At 29.5% G+C, this 10,088-nt stretch overlaps 1 long non-coding RNA gene across 1 annotated transcript; it reads left to right on the top strand.

Annotated features, from left to right (window-relative positions):
• Window positions 1-1,263: 1,263 nt before the first annotated feature.
• LOC110455858 lies at window positions 1,264-8,907 on the top strand. Its single transcript, XR_002463509.1, has 4 exons — window positions 1,264-1,353; window positions 3,845-3,882; window positions 7,277-7,383; window positions 8,737-8,907. It is a non-coding gene; the product is annotated as an uncharacterized LOC110455858 (long non-coding RNA).
• The last annotated feature ends 1,181 nt before the right edge of the window (window positions 8,908-10,088 follow it).

Raw genomic sequence — 10,088 nt, 5'->3', positions numbered from 1 at the left:
GTCTTATACTGCAGTCCAGTCACCACATAATATTAAAGTAAACTAATCGAATACTTTCAAAGTATTAAGTAAATTCATAAAAAGTCTGGGTAATCCTGGTTTGGTCCCTATATACTATATATATGTCAAATCCATTAGAATACATTTCCCTGAATTGTCAATTATACTATCATGTATTGTGCATTCAAACGTATTTCTCAGAAACATTGCCACACCCGCTATACATTTATATCCCTATTCCCTTTCCCAAATTTTCATAACAGAATGTAACATACAATGTCTGCCTGTTTCTGCTTGACCCAATGAAATACATTTATCAGAGTACAGCCCCCTTATTTTCATTGATAAAGACTTCATACTTCCTGAAACCAGCCAAACGTCCCCCAATCACCCCATTCATTGATTTCCGCTTTTCATTTGAAATATTAGATATGTACACACACACAACACTGTTATTTGACATTACACTTAAAATAAGATACAAGAACATACACACAACGTCATTCTTTAACATCACACTTAAAATGTTGATAATATGAACCATGAGTTCAAGAGTATGAATTTTGAACCACCACTCTGTTATTGTTTTTTGTTGTTTGTTTTGTTTTTATTTGTACAGTACACTAATTAGATTCCTCTCAGACACTGCATTTATCAAATAACATTATCTAAACATGAAATGATATTCAAACGTTTCCTTCAACATTATTTCCCTATCCCCCAGTTTGGAGCCTATAAGAAGCACCCCAAGGGCGTAGCTAGGCCTTAAGCGTCTGAAGTTGTTTGAGGGATGTTTGTTTTTCTAATAATCTTAGCAAACGTCGTGATAGTGGAAGAATAAATCTTAGGTAACCGCCAGCTATTCTGACTGCCTGATTTTTTTTTTTAAAGTAAGAAGTTATCCAAAATAGCCACCAGTTATCATAATATACAAATATATATCTAAAAATATAACTAATTTCTTTTTGGTCGAATCGGTTCAATTTCTTAAGGTAATGTTCACATATTACGAATTAACTATTGCCCCTTTTTGGAAATTAATGAAATACTCTTCGTAAAAATGAGAAATAGATTTGTTTCAATGATAACATTTGTTAAACATGTGTACATAAAACGAAAGGAAACGGGTAGGCATAAACAAGAGACGTCGAGGGAAACACGTTATTCCTGTCACTATTGTTTATTTCCCGAAGCGGAAATCCAAGTCGATTCCGTAAACATCCGCCCGTTTCCGTCTCTCACACTATATAGCGTTGAGTTCTTTCGACACATTTCACAGCCAACTTCAAACTCCATTGATCTTTAGAGCGGACAGAACGATACAACAAAAGTCAAGATGCAAGCACCTATATCGTAATTAATTATTTTATTTATCTATTATTTATTCATTATTAACCTATTGATTATGTTTTATCATTTATTTATTTATTAATAATTTATTTATTTATAATTGAATAATTTATTATTTATTTATAATTGAATAATTTGTTATTTATTTATTATTAACTCGTTAATTAAATTTATTATTTCCATTTTTATTAATCAATTTATTTAAAATCTATTTTATTTATTTTTATTTTGCTAGCGAGACACTCAACGTTTATTTCAATGCTAATATAATCGCCTAACTTTTTACGTTGTAGACACGTCATTTATAACTTTTAATAATTTGTGTTTATTTATTTATAATTGTTTTTTTAATTTTGATTTATTTATTTGTATTTTATTTCATTCATTTTTATTTTGATAACGAGATCTCCACGTTTATTTCAATGCTAGTAGGACAGTGGCCCACGTTTTAACGTTGTAGTAATGCTAGTTTTACTATGTTAAATTACATGCATGTCTAATTACGATGTATTATCAGTACATCTTAAAAATGTATTCTGCTTTAATGATGAAACAATATGGCAGTAATTGCTTTCGTTTGATTTCTGTCATAACAAGACCATTTTTCGAAATTGAAAATGTTAAGATTACCGCTGAGACTAATTGTATATAGCAGGCTTGTTGATTTCCTAATATTTACAGTTTCAAGTGTAATTGACTCAATAACCTTTGTTGAGGTCATTATCATTATCACTCGATATAGACAGCCAAGTCCTTATTCTGTAGCAGATCAATTTTGTTTTTTCAATGTTCCCTAAGCAAATTGTACAGAAGTAAACTCTCGTGCGCGTAGTAATACATACACCGTGTACATATGTGTACGTCAACAATCCGGGGGTTTCCATTGCTGTAAACATAAGTACTGCGGCTACCAGATTTGTTCATCTCATTAGTGTATTATTATCTCATTAGTGTATTCATGCAAAAGATACATTGTTGAAATGCATACATTCCGATAACGTCACGTTGTTTACAGCGCCCGACTCTATGGTGATTACTGCACCGACTGACAGGACGGCTGGGTTTTGTGTTTTTCTACGTGTTGGCGTTCATTTACATACGTTTACTTTCATGACATATAGTGTAAACAGTAACGAGAAAAACGATAGTATTTCGACAATAACGTTCGATATACGGCAATTTTGCACACGAACTGGGTTTTGTAATGTTTGAAGTTAAAATTAAAATTATAAAATTACCTCGTGTGTTTGTGATTTTGTAGACACTATGCCTAGTTACCGTTGACGTGGAATCTACAAAAATACGAGAGAGTTCCGAAACTGCGAGCCGTTGGTGCCATATTATAGCGTTCCGGAATTAAACGGGACATCTTTGGGTATTAAATATAACTGTTGAGATAAACTGGTAATGGAATGACAACGATATGATTTTATTATAACAGTTTACCATTGCGAGTGAAATATTTTACAAGTGCATCGGGTTACGCAACTTTGCAAGTTGTGTTAAAAATAGCCGCATAGAGCAACTTTGAAGTAACAGTTGTCACTAATGAGGTATGGTTACATGTTAAAGAGCGAACATACAAACCAATTTGATGTTTATTTTGAAGATATGCAGCCGATTTCGTTCGTATAAGTCCTAGTTTGGACGTATCATGTCACGGTGGCCTTCGAAGCGTGCACGTGGCGCGAAGCGTAACCGTATCACACATCGGGCTTGAATGGTCCCGCGGGATATATTCCGGTTAAAAGAACGCGTTTTAAATATAAGGATTAATCACTTTCTATTTAGTTTAAGTTATCGGGCGATAACTACAATGGAACTCGAGTAAATTTATCATAATCGGCTTTCTTTGCCGATTATTCAATTTACCCGAGTTGCATTGTGGTTATCACCCGATAACCTACACTAAATAGAAAGTTAATCCTTTAATAAGTGTGTGAAAAAAATCTTTTAAATCTTTATTTTTTACCAACAGGAGAACTGAAATATTGCATTTTCATAGAAAAAGTGGTTTTCTATATTAAATAGGATCTTATGGGAGAAAAAAGGCCCTCAAACTCGTGAGGGGTTGGCTATCATAGTTATCTAACTTTCATTAATTAATTTCAGATGGAAACAATGCACAAGGGTAAAATTTGAACATTTATAGAATTTGAAAATTTAGTTAAGAGAGTAAGATGAACATGGAAACTAATTACACTCGTTGGGGAATAATTATATATATTTATATCTATATATTTTTGTATCTATGTCTATTAATCAATGCAATTCCAGTATATATAGCGACATAGCCCCATACGTTTTAATTAATATCTAAAACGACACAGCCCAATACGGTTTTACTAATATCTAGAACGATACAGTGCTACACTTTTTTTTACTTATATCCTATAACGTAACAGCCCCATACGAATATACATAAAGAAAAACACTGGCTGCGAGCAAAAGACGAAAATAAACTGATGTGTTTCTTTTCTCTCTTTTAATTCAGAAACGTCGTCGTGAACTTCAAAGGCGGCAATTATACCGGTAAGTATTACGCTGCTACACTATTACGCTCATCTTTCAATAAGAAATAAAACCTCATTATCATTATCACTATTTAGTTTCAATATCATACGCACGCGTCTTACAGTGTCAATATAATCCCAGTATACCAAAATACAGTTAATATTGAAATAAATTTTATAGATTCAGTAAACATTTTAATAAATGTGTTAGATACAGTAAAGACCGTAATAAATGTTATAGATATACAGTTAACATTGTATTAAATGTTATAGACATACAGTAAACATTGTAATAAAAGTTATAGATATACAGTCAACATTGTAATAAATGTTATAGACATACAGTAAACATTGTGATAAAAGTTATAGATATACAGTAAACATTGTAATACATGTTATAGACATACAGTAAACATTGTAATAAATGTAATAGACATACAGTAAACATTGTAATAAAAGTTATAGATATACAGTCAACATTGTATTAAATGTTATAGAAATACAGTAAACATTGTGATAAAAGTTATAGATATACAGTAAACATTGTAATACATGTTATAGACATACAGTAAACATTGTAATAAATGTAATAGACATACAGTAAACATTGTAATAAAAGTTATAGATATATAGTCAACATTGTAATAAATGTTATAGATATACAGTAAACATTGTAATAAATGTTATAGACATACAGTAAACATTGTAATAAATGTTATAGATATACAGTCAACATTGTAATAAATGTTATAGATATACAGTAAACATTATAATAAATGTTATAGACATACAGTAAACATTGTAATAAATGTTATAGACATACAGTAAACATTGTAATAAAAGTTATAGATATACAGTCAACATTGTAATAAATGTTATAGATATACAGTAAACATTGTAATAAATGTTATAGACATACAGTAAACATTGTAATAAATGTTATAGATATACAGTCAACATTGTAATAAATGTTATAGATATACAGTAAACATTGTAATAAATGTTATAGACATACAGTAAACATTGTAATAAAAGTTATAGATATACAGTCAACATTGTAATAAATGTTATAGATATACAGTAAACATTGTAATAAATGTTATAGACATACAGTAAACATTGTAATAAAAGTTATAGATATACAGTCAACATTGTAATAAATGTTATAGATATACAGTAAACATTGTAATAAATGTTATAGACATACAGTAAACATTGTAATAAAAGTTATAGATATACAGTCAACATTGTAATAAATGTTATAGATATACAGTAAACATTGTAATAAATGTTATAGACATACAGTAAACATTGTAATAAAAGTTATAGATATACAGTCAACATTGTAATAAATGTTATAGATATACAGTAAACATTGTAATAAATGTTATAGACATACAGTAAACATTGTAATAAAAGTTATAGATATACAGTCAACATTGTAATAAATGTTATAGATATACAGTAAACATTGTAATAAATGTTATAGACATACAGTAAACATTGTAATAAAAGTTATAGATATACAGTCAACATTGTAATAAATGTTATAGATATACAGTAAACATTGTAATAAATGTTATAGACATACAGTAAACATTGTAATAAAAGTTATAGATATACAGTCAACATTGTAATAAATGTTATAGATATACAGTAAACATTGTAATAAATGTTATAGACATACAGTAAACATTGTAATAAAAGTTATAGATATACAGTCAACATTGTAATAAATGTTATAGATATACAGTAAACATTGTAATAAATGTTATAGACATACAGTAAACATTGTAATAAAAGTTATAGATATACAGTCAACATTGTAATAAATGTTATAGATATACAGTAAACATTGTAATAAATGTTATAGACATACAGTAAACATTGTAATAAAAGTTATAGATATACAGTCAACATTGTAATAAATGTTATAGATATACAGTAAACATTGTAATAAATGTTATAGACATACAGTAAACATTGTAATAAAAGTTATAGATATACAGTCAACATTGTAATAAATGTTATAGATATACAGTAAACATTGTAATAAATGTTATAGACATACAGTAAACATTGTAATAAAAGTTATAGATATACAGTCAACATTGTAATAAATGTTATAGATATACAGTAAACATTGTAATAAATGTTATAGACATACAGTAAACATTGTAATAAAAGTTATAGATATACAGTCAACATTGTAATAAATGTTATAGATATACAGTAAACATTGTAATAAATGTTATAGACATACAGTAAACATTGTAATAAAAGTTATAGATATACAGTCAACATTGTAATAAATGTTATAGATATACAGTAAACATTGTAATAAATGTTATAGACATACAGTAAACATTGTAATAAAAGTTATAGATATACAGTCAACATTGTAATAAAAGTTATAGATATACAGTTTACATTGTAATAAATGTTATAGATATACAGTAAACATTATAATAAAAGTTATAGATATACAGTTTACATTGTAATAAATGTTATAGACATACAGTAAACATTATAATAAATGTTATAGATATACAGTCAACATTGTAATAAATGTTATAGATATACAGTCAACATTGTAATAAAAGTTATAGATATACAGTTTACATTGTAATAAATGTTATAGATATACAGTAAACATTATAATAAAAGTTATAGATATACAGTTTACATTGTAATAAATGTTATAGACATACAGTAAACATTATAATAAATGTTATAGATATACAGTCAACATTGTAATAAATGTTATAGATATACAGTCAACATTGTAATAAAAGTTATAGATATACAGTCAACATTGTAATAAAAGTTATAGATATACAGTCAACATTGTAATAAAAGTTATAGATATACAGTAAACATTGTAATAAATGTTATAGATATACAGTAAACATTGTAATAAATGTTATAGATATACAGTAAACATTGTAATAAATGTTATAGACATACAGTAAACATTGTAATAAATGTTATAGATATACAGTCAAAAATGTAATAAAAGTTATAGATATACAGTCAACATTGTAATAAAAGTTATAGATATATAGTTTACATTGTAATAGATGTTATAGATATACAGTAGGGATTGTAATAAATGTTATAGACATACAGTAAACATTATTATAAATGTTATAGATATACAATCAACATTGTAATAAAAGTTATAGATATACAGTAAACATTGTAAAAAAAAGTTGTAGATATACAGTAAATATTGTAATAAAAGTTATAGATACAGAAAACTTTATGTGCCACTATGTCTGAAGCATTTGTTTTACGTTGCATATTAAACATATTTGAGTTGGTAAAATCTGTATCCATCCTCGCATTTACATAGACAATCCTTAAAATGAAAACTGAAATAGTTTAGGAACTGTATTGCTTTTATATTTCAGCCCAGGGAAGTCAGGCTGTCAAGGATGCATGGAAAGATATTGCTGATAATAACAATATACCAACAGGCAGTTTCCATGCAAACCATGCTCATATCCTTAAGTTGAAGGTAGGTTTATTTTGTATTAAACACATGTCATCAGGGTCCTATAGTAATCGGTGTCCGACTCTATGTCCTTTCACACTTTCGTTTCCGGAGATTATCTTGGAAACTTAAAGACTAATCTTTGTGAAATTTAATATTTAATGTGGTGATACACGGTATAATGTAGATGTGCGATAGGGATTCAAAAATCGTCTAAGGTCAAGGCCGAGGCCACTGTTACTAAAAATTAGACTGGGGGGGGCAGACATATGTACTCCAGCGGAAACACACGCACCACCTAACGTATTAGCAGCAAAACTTTAACTTATTTCAGCATGAGTAGTTAAAACTGTCACGTCTCGTTCACGATGCTATCTTGTAAACTTGGATGGGGCATCAGACTATCTCAATAATAACACGACGATTTAAAAAAAAAAAATTTTTTTAGAAGAATGCTTATGTCACGAAACCAAGTCTAAATAAATTGATGTTGTCATCTTGTCAGCGTAGATTTTAACCACCAGGTTTGTCCACTGTACACTATTGCGGGTATTGCCATATCAAAATAAGATATGTAATATCAAATGTAGACTTCACAAAGTTCAACCATTTAGTCTCCACTTTCCTGCAGCTTAAATGCAAACTGTTATTTTTATTATATAATTTGTTGCCACTAGTTACAAGTTGAAAGTCTACTAGAACATCACCAACATCTGTTTTACAGCTACATGTACCTCTCATGTGAATCTTCCCGATTCTTCAATAAACGTGTAATTGGGTGTTAGATCTAACTTTTCGAAGCCCCATGCCTCACTAGTATATAATAATAAAGACATTACAGGATGTCAAACAACGACAGCCTTACGAAAGTTAAGGTCTTTACAAATGTCCATTGTAATTCAAATTAAGACCCGAGTATATGACCTCCGTACCTCTCAGGATCATTGGATGTGAGGTTTGGTTGATCAGTCATTTCTTTCACTTAAAATATAAGCTTTCGTTCAGGATTTATTTTCTTTTAGCCTAAACCGCCTGAATTTTGCAATAAAGCTTTCCACTTTTCTGCATGGAGAGACCACACGAAGGGAGGTAACTCTGTTTAAGTTTCAATGAAAACTTCGTCTATAATATCACAAAAAAATAAGGATAGATTTTCTCTATCCTTCTAGCCCATTAGTTAGAGCTTCAGATGAGTAAAACAGAGGTCCCTGGTTTGAGCCCTAGAAGATTACAGACAAAAAGCCTTACCTTTCGGTCATTTGAAATATTGTTTGAAAAACACATTAAACACATCTCCTTAAATGAAGAGGTAAAAGCGCTAGGGGTCTCTCTTTGTTTTTTCTTTACTGAAAACTTCACTATCACATTCTTTTGCAGTATGCTAACGGACATTGGGCGGTAGAAACAGTAGAAAAGGGATCCGCTATATAATGGAGACAGTCAGGACATGAAGTCGAACAACGGAACTCGAATTTGTACCCAATTAACAAAAGAAGATCTTCACATGTAATCACTTATGAATTAATAAATATCATCTTTCAATAAACACTTTATTTGCATATTATTATTAAAGGAAATGACCCGTCTATCCAAGCATCGCTGATGTCATGGATGCACAATATAGAGCAAGTTGCCTGATGAATGATGTGGACAAAGAGCTCGACAATATAATATAGAATGGGATCTATATATCACTACATAGTATCTATATACAAAATAGTTGCACATTTGTAACTACAAAGTAGTTTGAAGGCATAATAGAAAAACACAGTGAAATACATACATAGACATATGTACACGTCGAAAAGTCGCAAAGTGATTGCTTATATTTCTAATATACATTAACATGAACAAAATTAACATAGCTTCAAATAGAAAATTTGATTTAAACATTTTTAGCTGTAAAAGTCCATACCTTATATTGTCAGCAAGCCCATTCTCCTCAGTTCTAAAGACTGTTTAATGAATAAGCAAGAGTCCAGTATAAACTGTGAGTTGTTTGTAGATTATTGAGGTCAAATAATTGGTATCTAAGGTAACATCATTGTGATTAGGAATGCATTTTTGGATTACAACATAGTATCTATATATTACTACATTGTATCTATATATTACTACATTGTCATGAGAGACCTGCGATGGGTTGTTAACTATTCGCTTACTTTAAAGGTTGGAATAGTTCAATATAAAATTTCAGGGGTGGATGAGTTAAAGGTCAAATTAAGGAGTATAGTACTTTAGCCGACATACGACCTACTCCTTGGAGCATTGCAATAGTAGCCCTGTTATCGGACGAGATTGTAGGAATGATTTTGAGTACATCTAAAACAAATTCATTTGAATTAAAACAGAGATGAAAAGAACAGAAGTAAAAACAAAAGTTTTAAAAATTGGGATTGATTAACTTTCAAAACCTGCCCTTTCAGCTGTTTTTATATTGACGGGGACTGTAACGATACAGTGAACAAATGTCTTTCTTCCACATTTTTTGTTTTGTGCTTTTGCTTTGGTTTTTGTCGGGTTTAACGTCCTTTTAACAGCTAACATTTGAGATTATTTAAGGGCATTTAATTTTGTAACTTCAACACCATTTTGAGAAAAAAATCAAACGTTCAATAGCATTTGGAAACNAGATATCGATTTAGGAATAGATCTAACATACAACCAAAAGGCGTTCGAATTTCAAACTGAAGATGTTCCGAATATGAATCAGACACCTTTGAGGTTCC

This window comes from Mizuhopecten yessoensis, unplaced genomic scaffold (assembly GCF_002113885.1).
Source record: "Mizuhopecten yessoensis strain PY_sf001 unplaced genomic scaffold, ASM211388v2 scaffold8387, whole genome shotgun sequence".
NCBI lineage: Eukaryota > Metazoa > Mollusca > Bivalvia > Pectinida > Pectinidae > Mizuhopecten > Mizuhopecten yessoensis.
The sequence above is the reverse complement of the archived record's forward strand: the minus strand, read 5'-3'. Positions and strand labels throughout refer to the sequence as shown.